Here is a 19,193-nt window from a genome sequence, read left to right as displayed (position 1 = left end):
GGGGAGTTCTGCCACTAGCGTCAGGATTAAACCAACTGGCACAACCTGATAGCAATGGTTTGCTGTGCTGTTTGATTTTTCATAGAATCATAGAATCATAGAACACTAGAACTGGAAGGGGCCTTGAAAGGTCATCGAGTCCAGTCCCCTGCCCTCGCAGCAGAAGCAAGCACTATCTAGACCATCCCTGATAGATGTGTATCTAACCTGCTCTTAAATATCTCCAGAGATGGAGATTCCACAACCTCCCTAGTCAACTTATTCCAGTGTTTAACCACCCTGACAGTTAAGAAGTTTTTCCTAATGTCCAACATAAACCTTCCTTGCTACAGTTTAAGCCCATGGCGTCTTGTCCTATTCTCAGAGGCCAAGAAGAAAATTTTTTCTCCCTCCTCCTTCTAACACTCTTTTAGGTACTTGAAAACCGCTATCATGGCCCCACTATCATGTCCACACTAAGGGTATGTCTAAACTACATGGCTCCATCAATGGAGCCATGTAGATTAGGCTGATCGGCAAAGGAAAATGAAGCCGTGATTTAAATAATCGCGGCTTCATTAAAATTTAAATGGCTGCCGTGCTGAGCCAACAAACAGCTGATCAGCTGTTTGTCGGCTCAGCACGCTAGTCTGGACGCTCCCGCACTGACCTGAAAGCCCTTTATCGACCTCCCCGTTATGCCTCGTAGGATGAGGTTTACCGGGGAGGTCGATAAAGGGCTTTCATGTTGGCGCGGGAGCGTCCAGACTAGCACGCTGAGCCGACAAACAGCTGATTAGCTGTTTGTCGGCTCAGTGCGTTAGCCATTTAAATTTTAATGAAGCCGCGATTATTTAAATCGCGGCTTCATTTCCCTTTGCCGAACAAACAAATCTACATGGCTCCGTCGACGAAGCCATGTAGTTTAGACGTACCCTATGTGTTCTCTTTTCTAAACTAAACAAGCCCAATTCTTTCAGTCTTCCCTCATAACACATGTTCTCTAGACTTTAATCACTCTTGTTGCTCTTCTCTGGACCTTCTCCAATTTCTCCACATCTTTCTTGAAATGTGGTGCCCAGAACTGGACACAATACTCCAATTGAGGCCTAATCAGCACAGAGTAGAGCAGAAGAATGACTTCTTGTGTCTTGCTCACAACACTCCTGTTAATTCATCCCAGAATCACATTTTCTTTTTTTTGCAACAGCGTCACACTGTTGACTCATATTTAGCTTGTGGTCCACTATGACCCCTACATCTCTTTCTGCAGTACTCCTTCCTAGACAGTCGCTTCCCATTCTGTATGTGTGAAACTGATTGTTCCTTCCTAAGTGGAGGACTTTGCATTTGTCCGTATTAAACTTCATCCTATTTACCTTACACTATTTCTCCAGTTTGTCCAGATCATTTTGAATTATGACCCTATCCTCCAAAACAGTTGCAACCCTTCCCCATGTTGTGTGCACACTTCATTTGGCTTCTGTCAGTGGTGTAAGAATCCAGGCCACTTTTTCAAACATGCTGTCTCAATGAACTGTGGCCTGTGCAAGTGGGTTACTTCAATTTTTCAAACACGTTCCTTTCTTGAATATGTGGCCTTTACATATTCAGTGAACTTAACCCATCTCCTCCATCTGCTGCCAGAAATTCATGCACCAGACTAGAATGCAGTGTGCTAGAGTGTACTCTTCAACCTACAATTTGAGAATATTCAGCAACATCAAGTAGCCCAAAAGCTGGCTTAATAAGCCTTGGGAGCATGGGCAGTGGGTAATGCAGACAGGGGAAAGCATTGCCTTTCCAAAACTGCCTACAATGCCCAGCCTCTGGGGAGAGCTGGGACCATGGTGTGACAGCCCCAGCCTTCCAGATGGCTAGGAAGGATCTGGCTTGAGGGCTGGGGTTGGGTGTGGCTTGGCTGGTGGGAGGGAGGAGAGGTTGCTGAAGAGGCATGGTCTTGGGAAAGTTGCGTGGCTTCAGGTGGAAGGGACAAGGCTTGGGCTTCCCTCCTCCAGTTGGACCTTCACCCGCAGCCCATAGTTGGGAGCATCGCTTTACTGTAGGGGTATTATCTAGTGCAGGGGTGGGGAGCCTAAGGCCTGGGGGATTGGCTTTGGTGTAAGATCTAAAGTGCAGTTGATCTGGGATAAGTGGCTGGTCCTTTGGTTTTGAGAGTTACCTGAATATTATTAGCTTCAGAGGGGTAGCTGAGTTAGTCTGTAACAGGAAAAACTTAAAAAACAACAAATAGTCTGGAAGCACCTTAGAAACTAACAAAACATGTTGATGGTATCATGAGCTTTCGTGGACACAACCCATCTTCAGATGATTAGAGTATTAGAAGTCCAAATCCAAGAATAAATAAGGGAAGGGGGGGGGCAGTGCCAGACCAAGCCATACTTGCGCCCCGGGCAGCAGGCGCACGGTGCATGCATGGCCCTGCCCCAGGCGCGCAGCACATGTGCAGCCCCGCCCCCGGGTGCGTAGCACCTGATTGACATGGTAAGGGGCGTCGCGCCCCCAGGCGAGCAGCACATGCACAGCCAAGCCCCCAGGTACCAACCTATGGGAAGCTCCTGATTGAAGTGGTAAGGGGCGCCACATGCCTGGGTGCGCAGTATATGCACAGCCCTGCCCCGAGGCATGTGGCGCCCCTTACCACTTCAATCAGGCGCCTTGCATAGGTTGGCGCTCCAGACAGCTGCCCGGCTGGCCCCCCCGCCCTTAATCCAGCTCAGGGAGGGAGGGGAGGAGACAGTGAGTAGATTGTTCAAGTAGTTATAAGAGGCTGATAAGAACAATTAGCGCCTCCATTTTCTGGTTGGTTGGTTAAGCCATTAGGATATGGAAGATAGTGTGTGAGCCAGTTGATATCTGTTCATTCTATTCGCATAAGAATTAAACTTGTAAATGAAGTTAAGTTCCAACCCTTCTCTGCGTATTTCGCTTGTGGAATTGGCCTGAAACAACACGGTGACTTGGGGATCAATTAATAAGTGCCCAGGCAAGTTAAAGTGTTCTCCAACAGGTTTCTGTGTATTGCCTTTACGGATCTCTGATTTGTGTCCATTATCGTGATGTTTTGGTGTAAAGGTCTGTCTATCACAAAGGTAAGCTTGCCTAGGTGACAAGATAGACTAGAGTACTTAGAGTCTGACTCCATGTGTAGGCTGGTGCTTGAAGAGTTCACACTTAGGCTATGTCTACACAGCAGCATTATTTCAGAATAACTGATGTTATTCCAAAATAATATAATGCACATCTACACTGCCAGCATTTATTTCGAATTAATGTCAAACTGGAGGACTTCTTACTCCAACTCCTGTAACCCCCTTTTCATGAGGAGTAAGGGAAGTCAAAGAAAGTGTTCTTCCTTCAACTTCCTGCTGTACAGAAAGCGCCAAAAGATGAATTAAGCTATTTAACTTAAGCTACACAATTGATGTAGCACAAGTTGCGTAGCTTATTCTGACTTCAGCCCTGCTGTGTAGATGTACCCTTGGTACTTAGTGAAATCTAAGTATAGAGCTCACAGCCAGTTTGGGGTTTGTATCCTGCTTCTTAATAGTCTACCTTGAGGTTGACACTCATGTTCTTAAGCCACTTCAGGCAGCTTAACAGGGACCATGGGGGGTGGGGGGAATCCAGATTACTGTTTTCAGTGGTATTACCAGCATTGTCATTCTGTGCACAGCTCCAAGCATCATCCTCACTTCCTCAAACAGCATGTACCTCCTTCCTCCTTTTCCCTGAGCTGACCTTTTAAATTGTTCCTCCACTTGGCCCAGGCTGCACAGTTTCTGAGGGACTGGGTTTCCCTAGCTCTGTTTTGCTCCATGCCTTTGCCCTGGTTTAGCGGGGGTTCACCATCACAGTCCACCACTGACTTGCTGTGTGGCCTTAAGCAAATCACTTTATCCCTCCAAGGGAAATAATGGTGAGGTGCGATCTCTTACTGACAATCCATCCCTCACTTTCACCCTGGAGAATTGGGGGAATTGCCTACATGGGCAGTGTTAGTGCAGTGGAGGTCAATGTTTATCCAGTGTTCTGAACGTGTAAAATGCTATATAAGGGCTCCAAACCTAGTAGTTGTTCCCCAGGGACATTTGAGAGAGCAACCAGAATAATGCTACTGGCAGCCTGCCCTGATTCAGGGGGTTGTGTTTGAAATAACTCTATCCCTAGAGCAGGATAGAAATTTCCAACCCTCCCCTGGAACATTTCAGAGAAAGGAAAAATGTTTAAGTTTTGCTAAAATACTCTTTGACAGATTTTCGTTTTCGTCTAAAAAATCCAACATGTGAAGGGTTTTTTTCTTCTTTGCTTCTTTCATTCATTTTTTCATTCTTTTGTTCAGTCTTTCTTTCGTTCTTTCTTGTTGCGAGACACCTACACATTTTTGACAAAAAACTCATAACCATTAGCCAGGAAAGGACAGCTTTCCATGAAAATCCCGTGTTGTCGAGAAGCCATTTCCCAATGGATAAAATATTGATGGAAAATTTTAGACCTGCTTTAAGCACCTAACTTCCTGCACTGCTTCCAAAAGCACAAGCTTAGACCCTGAGGGAGGATATTTTGCTCCTTTGTGAATTTTGACTGTTTTGTTACCTTTAACATAATAGTTGAGATAATTTGCAGTGGGTGAGGAGTGCACAGCAAAGCTAAGAAGGTGGGGGTGGTGCAAAGTTAACCTTCATGCTCCCCCACTCCTGAGCCATCTGTGTATGGGGCTGATCTCCAGACATCTATCCCAAGAGACTGGTATGGCAGGCAAGGCTCACTGGGACAGAAATAAGTCCTGGTTACAACTCCTTTTACCAATATCCCTTCCTTGGCTTGGAACAGGATGGCACAGCAGCCATAACACCACCTCTGTGCCACTAGGGCAGTGGTGGGGAACATTTTGGGAGTCAGGGGCCATTGACCCACAGAAAAATCCATCAGGGGGCTACACACAAGTATGAAGCAAAAACAAACAAGCCTTTATTGACATGGCCACCGACTGAAAAGCATTCTCCTCACACACCACAGCCTAGGAGGGCACATGCTGGTAGATTTTGTGTGCTCCAGCTCCACAAAGGGATAGCAGGGGGCCTGGAACACCAGCGCAGGCTTCCCAATGCTGGGGAGGGGGGGCGGTACTGAGCCTCAGGGGCTGGATCCACATAACCTTTAGTTTCTTTCTTAATTAAGGAAAAGAAATGAGAGTTATTTACAAGGATAAAGCAGATAAACTCACATCCAAATGAGTTACAGTATTAGGTTTTAAAAGGTGATAAAGACTTCTATAATAAGCAAACTCTATATGGGTATGTCTACACTAGCTCGTTAGTTTGAGCTAGGTAGGCAAATGAGGGCAACTGGAGTTGCAAATGAAGCCCGGGATTTAAATATCCTGGGCTTCATTTACATGTTCCCGGGTAGCGCCATTTTTAAATCCCCCTTAGTCCGAACTCTATGCCTGCGGCTACACGCGGCACAGAGTAGGTAGTTCAAATTAGAAATCCTAATTCGAACTACCGTTATTCCTTGTTCCACGATTAGGATCTCTAATTCGAACTATCTACTCCATGCCGCGTGTAGCCGTGGGCACAGAGTTTGGACTAAGGGGGATTTAAAAATGGCGGCGCCTGGAAACATGCAAATGAAGCCCGGGATATTTAAATCCCGGGCTTCATTTGCAACTCCGGTTGCCCTCATTTGCCTACCTCGCTCGAACTAACGAGCTAGTGTAGACATACCCTCAGTCTTTGAGGGCTTACCCCAGCCAAGCACTTGGGATCTTTTGCTTATGCTTAGTAATCCTCATCCCTTAAAATTGAAGTAGCATGAAGACAAAGTTTCTTCCCATTAGGAATTTTTATTCCCTTCTTCCAGCTCCCAAGATATGGGATGAGTTCATGTACATGGTTCCTATGTACGTGTGGTGGTGGAGGAAAGCAATCAACAAAATCTTTTGTCCTCTAATGTTCCACAATGATTCAAATGGTATATATGAGGCTTCTTTTGTTGGCAAGCTAGCGTCTCATACTTGAGCTATGGCTACACTGGATAGGTTTGATGACAAAAGTGCTGTCAACATGCAAATATCGCCAAAAGTAAAAAACAGTCAAACTGGTTTTTCTGCCTCCCATTGTCAACATTTCATGGTCACATTGCTAGTATCCTGTTTACAGATGCAGTGTTGTGAGAATGCAGAGCTGCTCTGTGAGCTCTCCACACTGAGGGATGTCAAAGCCACGCAGAGGCCTCCCCAGTCCTCCCCCTGCAGCAGCAGTCTGCCTGCTATTGTGTTCCCTTCAGGGCAGAACAGGAAGAAGCGTTCCTCACTCAGTTGTCAGATACTTCCCAGAGCTCTGAAGGGGGAGGGGTATAAGCCTGCAGGGCAGTAGAAATCACAAAACACTGAGCACAGCCATCAGAGCAGGTATTGTGAGATACTGGTGGAGGCACTGGAATGGGTTACCTAGGGAGGTGTAGAATCTCCATCCCTAGAGATTTTTAAGTCCCAGCTTGACAAAGCCCTGGCTGGGATTCTTTAGTTAGGGTTGGTCCTTCTTTGGGCAGGTGGTTGGACTCAATGACCTCCTGAGGTCTCTTCCAGCCCTAGGATTCTATGATTCTTGGCAAAACAAAGAGCAAAGTCCACACTGGCTCTTTGTTGACAATAGAGAAAGGGGGAAAGATAAAAGTCTCTCATAGGGACGGAAGCTTTTTGTCACCAAAACTGGGTGTTTTTCCCACCAAAAGTCACATTGTGGTATGAACACTTTCACTGCTTTGTTGTCAAAGGGCAGGCTTTGGCAACAAAACATACCAGTTTAGACAAGGCCTTGTCTAAGGCAGGATGACACAGCAGGGTTCTCTCCCAAACAGAGAGAGACAGAAAAGGGCTGTGGAGCACAGCCTGACCACTAGTTCTGCTAGTTTTCAGATTGCCCTACTACACAGAGTCAGAATCAGAATTCAAGACATTCTTAGCCCTCCCTAAGCAGCTCTTGCCCTGCACAACATCAGAGGCCCATTCTGCCTTCTCCCCTCGGTGCTGCATGGGCAGTTCAATACCAAAAGCTGTTGGGCAGAGAGCAACGGTGAGAACAAAAGAACTTGCAGGTACAGCCCATGAAGTGCTGATTATAATAGTTGGGCTCGTCTGGATTTTATGAAATTCCTCCCCTCACTACAGAAAAGGGAGAGAGTGGTGCCTAGTGGCAGAGAGTGAAAGAGGAGTTAGGGTTGGGGAGGGAGAGTAATGTGCGCAGAGTGAGGGGGAGCTAGGTTCAGGGTGGAGAAGACGTGGAGCTACAGCAGCATTTCTCAAATATGGCCACCATGGCCACATGCAAACTCCAGGGGCTTCTTGTGCAGCCACAGACTCATGGATTGTGAGGGTGGGGAAAGGGGCAAATCAGAGGCCCCTCCCCCAGGGTTGGGCCCTTTCCCCCTCAGGAGCCAGAGGAGCAGGCATCTGATCTGAGTTCCCCACTTTCCTGGGGGCTGTAGGACTTGGACTTCAGACCTGGAATGGTGGCTGGCAGGGTCCAGCTGTGCAGCAGTGGGCTCCATCCTCCAGCACTGGTCCTAGGTCCACCCCATCCCCTGGCACCCAGTGTCTCCTCTAGTCCTCAACTCCAGCTGTGAGGCAGCAGGTTCTGGCCATAGGCTCCAACCATAGGACTTTGGGCTCTGGCTCTGGGTTTCAGTCACAAGGAAGAGAGCTCCAACCCCTGGTCACTGGGCTTTGGGCTCTGGCCCCAGAACACAGTTGTGCAGGGTTGGGTGCCAACCCTGGGCTCAGGTTTCTCTCCCCCCTCCCAATCCTTCCATCATTCCTGGCCATAGCTGTGTTCTTTGACCCCTTTCCCCAGCCATAGGGCTCAAGTCCCCAGGCTCATTCCTTCCCCCCATAATCCCTGGCCCTCACTGCCTCCCTACCCTCTTCCCTATCCAAGGTTCAATTTGCTCCCTGGCTTGGAAAAGTGATATTTCTATGTTTGCTCATATCACTTTTCACTGCCACACACAGCTAGCTAGCAAGTCTACTGCTGTGCAAAGTGGTATTAACAAATATACATAGAATCAGAGGTACCAGCTAGTAAGTGTGAAAAACAAGTGATCACAAAAGCGAAAGAAACAACAACAAAAAAGATAAGAACATGCAAAATCTATTATTTGTTTCTATTCTATTTAGGATCAGTAAAGAATAGAGACAACTGCACATGTTTATTATTGAGTCTACAAAAAAAATCCTCCACATCAATACATTTCAATGATTTGGACATGTATATGTGAGTATTTATTTGTTTTTCTAGACTTGGTAAGTATTTTAGGAAAAATTGTTATAGCAGACACCAGTAAGAGTTGATGACCACATTGTAAGACCACCAAAAAAAAAAAACCTGTGAGAACCCTAAAGTTAGAGTGTGCAAGGAAGTGGGTAAGGAGTGATTGTGGTGGTAAAGCACGAAGACAAGTGCATTGCTGCGGCATTTTCCAGGAAACACAGACCTCTTTGCATTTCCTTAACTGACGGTAAGCACATTATTTGAAAACCACAGCACAAATAAGAAAATAGGTCTTCGTGTTCACAGTTCTCTGTTCAATTCCACTACAACACTGGCTGTTCTGATAGAGTTTTTTTGGCTTTTGTGATAGGGCAGTGCTGTTGAATGCTGATGAGAAAACACTAAGACAGTCACAATTTTCAGGTACTAAGTCCTGTTACTACACACTCACGACTTTCCTAGATACTAAGGAGGTCACATTATGGTAATTTTGATGGTATCTAAGTGAGGGCCAAGTATTTCAATAAATGCCCATCTCTCATTTTGAAAGGAGCATCCAATCATTTATGCAGAGCATAACTAGATGAGGAAAGCTTAAAACCTTGTCTGAAAGATGGACAATTTATGGTTGCAAAGGGCACTGTATATCAAAGACTTTGGCCAAGGCATACCAATAAAGCAATTCACCTACTGGGTGATGTTAGGACAGAGCAAGATGAAAGTAAAGTCAGATCGTTTCTTCCCATCACAACAAAAAGGTTGATAAAGAATATACTTGATATCAAACAGAGCTTCCTGCTGTCTCTAGTTACCTGGGAGTTTGGAGCCTGCAGTTTGAATAATGTTTCCTCTATAATACGGTTGACAGCAGAAGTGTGGAGAGACTGATGGGGCTTCCTGCAGGCACAGCTTTTGTAGTCAAACCCATTCTTTATCCTCAGAGTAGAGCAGATAATAAATGCGTAAATAAATAGTTACCAATCTCCTAGCACAGTAACTAGTTGCTTTCTCATGGGGCAAAGATCTCGATCAAACCACGTGGCTGATAATGCCACACCATTCTTAGTGTTTTATACACTTTGTAAATATCTCTGTAAAGTACTTTGCTTCGTTTGAGGCAGACTGTGAATAATGTCAAATGCAATTGCCAAAGGAATTATAACTAGGCAGCCAGGACAGTTGTTTGGAAAAGTTAGGTGGTTATAAATATTAAGATTTGAATTTATAGATGCATACGATCCATGTGTATGTTAGTGCTAAATTCTGACCAGTTATACATGCATTGAAATGTTTATTTCCTTAATACTCACTTCAAGAAAGTCATGAATTTATATTTTAAAATGTTTCTTTTTTATATAAAAATGAGACTTCCACATTATTTCCCCAACTCTCATATGCTGGTTTTATCACTGTTAACTCTCTTCTTTTACTCATTCTTTGAAAGATATTTCTGTCATTTAGCTCCATAGCAAATCAGAGTAAGATAGCATTTTAGAATAAATTCTAACTAGTGCTTTTCTTTAAAGAATTGTACAGGTTTTAGTTGTCTATATTTCATTGCAGTGAGATTTAAATGGAAGTAGTGCACCTAAAATACAGTGTAATGTTTTGAACAAATAGTAATAAATACTTACCATTAAAGTTTCAACAATTTTTTCCTCTTAGAACATGTACATAAAAAGCTCTATTAATAGCTTTTTTGTGGGGGGGAGGGGTTAAAGCTATCTGTAATAATCCAGACCTATTGGTCCTTCTTTAAACCAGGCTTCCATGTATTTCTCTTGAGAGTTGTCATGGATCAAAATCACATGAAGGAAAACTGTAGTTGACATTGCTCATTTTAATTTTGAAAATGAAGTAGGCAATATAAAATGTCTACTTTTAAGGAGATAAAGGTGGAGATGGTAGGAAGAACAAGTGCATTCAGAATAAAACTCTTCCATTGTAACACAGACAGTGCTGGTCTATAGTGGAGTCATTATGAAATAACTCCCCTTATCATATAGTAGCCCAATGTCTGTGACTCTGTAATGCTGAAATGCTGGCTGTTCCCTCTGGGCGATGCTGTTGCCTCCCTAGCTGTTCCCTCTGGGTGGCGCTGTTGCCTGAGTCACGTTCTTCGCCTCCCGCCGTGGTGCTCGGCTTACTTCTGCACCACTCAGCCAGACCACCGCGGGGGAGCAAGTGGCTCAAGCAGCCGTTTGGGCGCTGTGGTCCCCATGCAGCACCCCCGTGCTGAGTGGCGCAGAAGTCAGCCGAGTGCCACGGCGGGAGGCGAAGGGGGTGGGGCGGTGACAAACACGGTGAGGGAGCGAGGCCAGGACAAGCATGCATCTCCGTCGGAGACAGAGGAGAGCAGAGAGAGAGTGAGAGGCAGGAGGGGGAGAAGAGAAAACGAGAGATGGAGAGAGAGGCAGGAGGCGGAGGAGAGCTGAGAGAGAGGGTGTGGCAGTAGGAGGAGAAGAGAGAGAGAAAGAGACACAGAGTGAGAGACCGGAGGCTCAGGAGAGAAGACCAACGTGGAAGAGAGACCTGAAAATCCCGTTTTATGACGGGCTAATTGGCTAGTTTCAAAATAACAAGCAGAGTGTCCACACTACGAAGCCAGTTATTTCAAAATTATGGGCTGGTTATTTGGAAATAATAACTCCTACTTTCCGCAACAAATAACCCTTATTTCAAAATAGTCATTTCAGGAGTTATTATTTCAAAATAAATTATTTTGAAATAATTTTCCTAGTGTTGATATGCCCACACAGATGAATATATGAAAAATGTCCTCTGACTGCACTGATGCTGAGCCTACCAAATCCATTTCACAGTTTATAATGTCCATTTTAGACAAACTTCCTTGGACTTTTGATGCTTTGTTGGTTCTAGGAATATTAGGTTACTCTTGTGGCAACAGCTCTTTTATGCCTACATTTGTAGAACTCTCACTCAGATTGGTGAGTATCCATTCACATGAGAGGTCTCAGTCACAGTAACTGCTCTTGTGAGTAAGGGCACCACAATGTGGCCTATAAATAATAAGAGAAACTACTGACACAGTGGTCATGATTCCTTATTAATAAAGATCAGGGACACAACAAGCATTCTTGGCTCTAAAACATTTTCTTCCACTGGCTTCCTCTTTCAGTTGAGAACCGGGGGGGGGGGGGAGGGAGGCAGGTGGAGGGCAGCTATTAAAAGATACCTCAGAAGATCATCTCAGAGGCATTCAAGTGCTGAGAAATTCAGTCTCAGTATGATTGACCACATCTTCCTCAGTACTGTGGTTACTAACACCTTTAAATGAAGTGCCTCAAGTGTGCATTGAAGATACAATAAAACAGATACTTCCTGTAAATAATGTGCTATGACCCCAGTTCTGTAAGGTACTTAGACATGTGCCTAACTATAAGCAACTCTGCAATCAATTTAAGTTAGTACTTAAGTACAGGGCTGATGTACTTAAGTACAGGGCCTAAATGACTATTAAAACTCATATTTATTGTGGTGTATCATTACATAATAGAGCTGTGCCTATTATACAAACTAATCATTTGGTAAGCATTTATTTCAATAAAGTAACACATTTAAGTCAAAATTAAACCAGTGAATGGTTTCTTAGCATTCTCTGAGGATTAAGGAATTATTGTCAAATAACTTTTAGTCAAATAACTTTTAGTCAAATAAATTTTAGTCTGAATTAATCCTAAATCCACCTCACCCTAGATTTTTAGACATTGCTTGGGATTCACTCAGTGATTTCTGGAAAACCTCAAAGATTGGTGAGGGTTACTCTATAAATATCTAAAACAGATTAGAACTACATGCAGGTATATGTGTAGTCCAGCCCATAAAGTGCACCCAGAATATTTCTGTACTTTGAAAGGGCTATGTTTCTTCATGCTAGTTCTAATTATTTCAAGCAGTAGACTAGAGGAAGGGCCCTTTCCCTTTCCAGAAATGCCCCAAATCAGAGTTTTGTCAACACATGTCAATATATTTACTTTCACTAAGGAAACAGCCATTAATTGTTCTCAACTGGGCTGGTGCCTGTGCACCAGACTTGCCAATCATATGTTACTGCTACTGCAGTTCTGGCAGGAGGAAGTAGAACTGTAGATCTAGCACTACAAATCATCTGTCTCTCAGTCACCTGACAGCATTTCCAGACAGACACATGTCTGCAGCTCTTTTCCAAAGAAGCAAGGGAGAAATTCAGTAGCTGGTTAGGCTAATTTTAGATGTAATTTCCCGTCACTAGGATAGGAGATTATGGACAGAAAGTATCTGAGGCTTTTGATAGCTAGAATGGCCAGCAATGTGATCACACCACTGGTTGCTGTGCCATTCAGTATTACAGAAGGAAATCAGAGAGCAGGAAAGCATTTGAAACCTACAAAGCTGGTGTTTTGGTGCTGCTGCAAGAGTAGCTGCTATGCTATGAGCATAAATCTTCAAGGAAGCACTTCTCTGGGGTCAGGAAATACCTCAGGGTATGTCTACACTACAAAGTTAATTCGAACTAAGGGACGTTAGTTCGAATTAACTTTAATAGGTGCTACAATAGCGCTCCGCTAGTTCGAATTTAAATCGAACTAGTGGAGCGCTTAGTTCGAACTAGGAAAACCTCATTTTACGAGGATTAAGCCTAGTTCGAACTAGCTAGTTCGAATTAAGGGATGTGTAGCCCCTTAATTCGAACTAGTGGGAGGCTAGCCCTCCCCAGCTTTCCCTGGTGGCCACTCTGGCCAACACCAGGGAAACTCGTCTGCCCCCCTCCCGGACCCGGACCCCTTAAAGGGGCACGGGCTGGCTACAGTGCCCGTGCCAGGTGCAAGCCTGCCAGCACCCAGCCAGCAGACCCTGCACCTGGCACGGATCGAGCCACCCACCCGATGCCCCCCAGCCCTCCCCCTCTTCCCGGGACCAGGCTGGCGGCTCCCGGGAGCTTGCCCGGGACCGCAAGAGGCGGGCACCCGCCTGGTCTAGTGCAGACATCATGGACCTCGTGCACGATCTCCGCACTAGGCACAGGAAAGTGGCCGGCTAGGGCAGGAGAGCTGCCAGCCTGACCACCCAGGAGCAGGTGTGCAAGAGAATCAAGGGGGTCCACTGAGACCCCCGACCCTGAGCCCTGAGCTTACAATGGCCGTCCTGGGTCAGACCAAAGGTCCCTCTAGCCCAGTAGCCTGTGTGCCGACAGCAGCCAACCCTAGGGACCCTGGAGGGGATGGACCGAAGACAGTGACCAAGCCATTTGTCTCGTGCTATCCCTCTCCAGCCTTCCACAAACCTTGGGCAGGGACACCAATCCTACCCACTGGCATCAAGCAGGATACTACTCCATGGACCCAACCTCCATGACTTGATCTCACTTCCCTTTAAACTCTGTTCTAGTTCTAGCCTTCACAGCCTCTGCAGCAAGGAGTTCCACAGGTTGGGTATGTCTACACTACCCCGCTAGTTCGAACTAGCGGGGTAATGTATGCATACCGAACTTGCTAATGAAGCCCGGGATTTGAATTTCCCAGGCTTCATTAGCAAGTTCGGTATGCATACATTACCCCGCTAGTTCGAACTAGCGGGGTAGTGTAGACATACCCGTTGACTCTTTGCTTTGTGAAGAACAACTTTCTGTTACTAGTTTGAAGCCTGCTACCCATTCCTTTCCTTTGGTGTCCTCTAGTCCTTCTTTATGGGAACTAATGAAGAACTTTTCTGTATGCACCCTCTCCATCCAACTCCTGCTTTTAGAGACCTCTATCCTGTCCCCCCTCCGTCTCCTCTTTTCTAAGCTGAAAAGTCCCAGTCTCTTTAGCCTCTCTTCATATGGGACCTGTTCCCAACCCTGATCATTTTAGTTGCCCTCCCCTCTCCCAGCCTCTCTCTTCCCCTCTCCCACCTCCTTTTCCCAGTCTCCCCCAGTTTTGTTCAATAAAGACAGATTCCATTTTGGAAGGCACATTATCTTTATTTTGTACATCAAGAAGAGGGGCTAGGGAAGGGTAAGTGGAAGGAGGTGAGGGAGGAATGGGGCACGAGCCCCCGATGGGGAGGACTGGGCTGGCTCTGCGGGCTTCTGGGGGTGGAAGCTCTCCTGCAGACCCCCAATTACCCCCTCTCCCCAGATGGCAGCCTGCGGCAAGTGCAGCCGGGCTGATGGCCGAGTGGTGTGATGTGCCCAGTGTGGGTAGTCCGGGCACTCCAAGCCAGGACTGCTTTGCAAGTGGGGCACCCCTGAGAACTGTCTGTCTGGGGTGGGGGTCGGGACCCTTTAAGCACAGCCCTCGGCTAGCCTGAGACAGCATCTCCACACTCTAAGTCCTCCTCTGATGCCCTACCAGCAGTGCTTCCAGCCATCCTTAAGCCCGGTTCAGGGTCCATTCAATGTGGACATGCTAGTTCGAATTAGCAAAACACTAATTCAAACTAGTTTTTTAGTCTGGATCCGTTAGTTCGAATTAGCTTAGTTCGAATTAACTAATTCGAACTAAGTTAGTTCGAATTAACGTTGTAGTGTAGACATACCCTCAGAAATAGCACTCTCCCTTTCTCTAGTCAGGTGGGACCCACAGACTCATAGTTTCCTCTGATGTAGCTGTAAATACTCAGGGAGAGAAGAGCTCTCTGATTTCTTGTATATGCTCCCTTCCTCCCTGATCCACCTCCTTTTGCTACTTCCCACTTATGTCTAGAAGCCCATGTTTGCAGAGTGAATGTGGGTGTCAGGGATGAAGGGAGTCCAGGTCAAGGCTGGCAAGGAGAAAGATGTAACCAACTGTGGTGGGAAGAGCATGGGATTACAGGAGAATACACTAGCTCTCTGTGACATGAGTTGGGTGGGGAACCAGGATGCCTGTTGCAAGTGAAGAAAGAAGGATGAGGAAGAGCTGAGGTGAAGAGATTCACCTTCAGTGACTCAATACAGTTTACTAAGGACTGTTGGCCTTGAAGTCATCATTATATGTATTCCTAGCAGTGCCGCTCTGTTCATGGGGATGAAACTTAAAGCAATGGAACTCAGTTTTGGTTTGTTGCATCATGTCCGCTTACCCCAGGACCTGACCATATACCTAGCAGTAAACATACAGAAGCTAAGCATGGTTATGCAATGTTGCACTATGTCTGAATCTGATTCAGAACACTTATCTCTGACCACATAGGAAAGCTGTTGACAACACTGTATTATACACGGAGTCTCAGAAAATAACAACTGTTATTTGTGAGGGACAACTGTAAAAGCTCATTTACGTCTGTTGTCTTTGTGGGGAAATTTCTAATTCTCCCCCAGCATCTTTGCTTGGACAGCTCACATAAATATTGCTTCCTTAATGTTTTTATTTCTTTCTGCCCCAAGGCTCTGGCTCATGACTCCTGTCTTCTTGTAAAGATTCCACAACTCTAGTATTGTCAGCATATTTTCTTCTGAATCTCCCTGTATGTGTCTTCAGGGTTGTCTTTCTGCTCTAAGATTTTCAAGCCACATTCTCTCTTCTGAAGAATCTCCCTTTACTCCTGTCTACATAGAATCATAGAATCATAGAATAATAGGACTGGAAGGGACCTCGAGAGGTCATCGAGTCCAGCCCCCCGCCCTCAAGGCAGGACCAAGCTCCGTCTACACCATCCCTGACAGATGTCTATCTAACCTGTTCTTAAATATCTCCAGAGAGGGAGATTCCACCACCTCCCTTGGCAATTTATTCCAATATTTGACCACCCTGACAGTTAGGAATTTTTTCCTAATGTCCAATCTAAACCTCCCCTGCTGCACTTTAAGCCCATTACTCCTTGTCCTGTCCTCAGAAACCAAGAGGAACAAATTTTCGCCTTCCTCCTTGTGACACCCTTTTAGATATTTGAAAACCGCTATCATGTCCCCCCTTAATCTTCTTTTTTCCAAACTAAACAAGCCCAGTTCATGAAGCCTGGCTTCATAGGTCATGTTCTCTAAACCTTTAATCATTCTTGTCGCTCTTCTCTGTACCCTTTCCAATTTCTCCACATCTTTCTTGAAATGTGGCGCCCAGAACTGGACACAGTACTCCAGCTGAGGCCTAACTAGTGCAGAATAGAGCGGCAGAATGACTTCACGAGTTTTGCTTACAACACACCTGTTGATACAACCTAGAATCATATTTGCTTTTTTTGCAACAGCATCACACTGTTGACTCATATTCAACTTGTGGTCCACTATGACCCCTAGATCCCTTTCCGCCATGCTCCTTCCTAGACAGTCGCTTCCCATCTTGTATGTATGGAACTGATTGTTCCTTCCTAAGTGGAGCACTCTGCATTTCTCCTTATTAAACCTCATCCTGTTTACCTCTGACCATTTCTCTAACTTGCTAAGGTCATTTTGAATTATGTCCCTATCCTCCAAAGAAGTTGCAACCCCACCCAGTTTGGTATCATCTGCAAACTTAATAAGAGTACTCTCTATCCCAATATCTACATCATTGATGAAGATATTGAATAGTACGGGTCCCAAAACAGACCCTTGAGGAACTCCACTTGTTATCCCTTTCCAGCAGGATTTAGAACCGTTAACAACAACTCTCTGACTACGGTTATCCAGCCAATTATGCACCCACCTTATCGTGGCCCTATCTAAGTTATATTTGCCTAGTTTATCAATAAGAATATCATGCGAGACCGTATCAAATGCCTTACTAAAGTCTAGGTATATGACATCCACCGCTTCTCCCTTATCCACAAGGCTCGTTATCTTTTCAAAGAAAGCTATCAGATTAGTTTGGCATGACTTGTTCTTCACAAACCCATGCTGGCTATTCCCTATCACTTTATTACTTTCCAAGTGTTTGCATACGATTTCCTTAATTACCTGCTCCATTATCTTCCCTGGGACAGACGTTAAACTGACCGGTCTATAATTTCCTGGGTTGTTCTTATTCCCCTTTTTATAGATGGGCACAATATTTGCCCTTTTCCAGTCTTCTGGAATCTCCCCTGTCTGCCATGATTTTTCAAAGATCATAGCTAAAGGCTCAGATACCTCCTCTATCAGCTCCTTGAGTATCCTGGGATGCATTTCATCAGGACCTGGTGACTTGCTGACATCTAACTTTCCTAAGTGATTTTTAACTTGTTCTTTGTGTATCCTATCTTCTAAACTTACCCTCTCTCTGCTTGTATTCACTACGTTAGGCACACCTCCAGACTTCTCGGTGAAGACCGAAACAAAGAAGTCATTGAGCATCTCCGCCATTTCCAAGTTCCCTGTTACTGCTTCTCCCTCCTCGCTAAGCAGTGGGCCTACCCTGTCCTTGGTCTTCCTCTTGCTTTTAATGTATTTATAAAAGGTCTTCTTGTTTCCCTTTATGCCTGTAGCTAGTTTGATCTCATTTTGTGCCTTTGCCTTTCTAATCTTGCCCCTGCATTCCCGTGTTGCTTGCCTATATTCCTCCTTTGTTAGTTGTCCTAGTTTCCATTTTTTATATGACTCCTTTTTTATTTTGAGATCATGCAAGATCTCCTTGTTAAGCCAAGCTGGTCTTTTGCCATATTTTCTATCTTTCCTACACAGCGGAATTGTTTGCTTTTGGGCCCTTAACAACGTCCCTTTGAAATACTTCCAACTCTCCTCAGTTGTTTTTCCCTTCAGTCTTGCTTCCCATGGGACCTTACCTACAAGTTCTCTGAGCTTATCAAAATCTGCCTTCCTGAAATCCATAACCTCAATTGTGCTGGTCTCCCTTCTACCTTTCCTTAAGATCATGAACTCTATTATTTCGTGATCACTGTCCCCTATACTGTCTTCCACTTTCAAGTTCTCAACTAGTTCCTCCCTATTTGTTAAAACCAAATCCAGAACAGCTTCTCCTCTGGTAGCTTTTTCAACCTTCTGAAACAGAAAGTTGTCTCCAATGCAGTCCAGAAACTTATTGGATAGCCTGTGCCTCGCTGTGTTAGTTTCCCAACATATGTCTGGATAGTTGAAGTCCCCCATCACCACCAAATCTTGGGCTTTGGATAGTTTTGTTAATTGTTTAAAAAAGGCCTCATCCACCTCTTCCACCTGGCTAGGTGGCCTGTAGTAGACTCCTAGCATGATATCACCCTCGTTTTTTACCCCTTTTAGCTTAACCCAGAGACTCTCTACACAGCTATCTCCTACGTTCATCTCCACTTCAGTCCAAGTGTGTACATTTTTAATATACAAGGCAACCCCTCCTCCCTTTTTTCCCTGTCTGTCCTTCCTGAGCAAGCCGTACCCTTCCATACCAATATTCCAATCATGCGTCCCATCCCACCAGGTTTCTGTAATACCAATGATATCATAGTTGTATTTATTGGTTAGCAATTCCAGTTCTTCCTGCTTATTACCCATACTTCTCGCATTTGTATATAGGCATCTAAGATACTGATTTGATCTTGCCTCCCTGTTGTGCCCTGACCCTCCTTTCTCCTTGCCATTATAGGCCGTAGTCCCCCCCATTTCCAACCCATCTCCCAGTCCCGCACATTCAGCACTTACCTGTGGGCTTTGCTCACCTGCCCCCGACAAACCTAGTTTAAAGCCCTCCTCACAAGGTTAGCCAGTCTGTGTCCAAACAAGGCCTTCCCACTCCTGGAAAGGTGAACTCCATCTCCGCCAAGCAGTCCTTCCTGGAAGAGCACCCCGTGATCAAGGAAGCCGAATCCCTCCTGGCGACACCATCGTCGCAGCCAGGCATTCACCTCCAGGATGCACCTCTCTCTGCCCGGGCCCCTACCTATGCTCCTATACATTGGTCCAATTCAGATGTCAGATGTACATGCTGTAATCAAGAAGCTGAAAGACTATCAAGCACAACAAAGCTGGTTTATAAACAGAAGGTGAACAGCCAAACAATGGGGCATTCAACGTGGACACTGGCATCAAGCAGGACTGCTTACATTCTGTATCTGCTGTTGCTTAGCATTGCC

Source organism: Pelodiscus sinensis, chromosome 3 (assembly GCF_052426305.1).
Source record: "Pelodiscus sinensis isolate ZL-2025 chromosome 3, ASM5242630v1, whole genome shotgun sequence".
Classification (NCBI taxonomy): domain Eukaryota; kingdom Metazoa; phylum Chordata; order Testudines; family Trionychidae; genus Pelodiscus; species Pelodiscus sinensis.
This window is presented reverse-complemented; position numbering follows the sequence as displayed.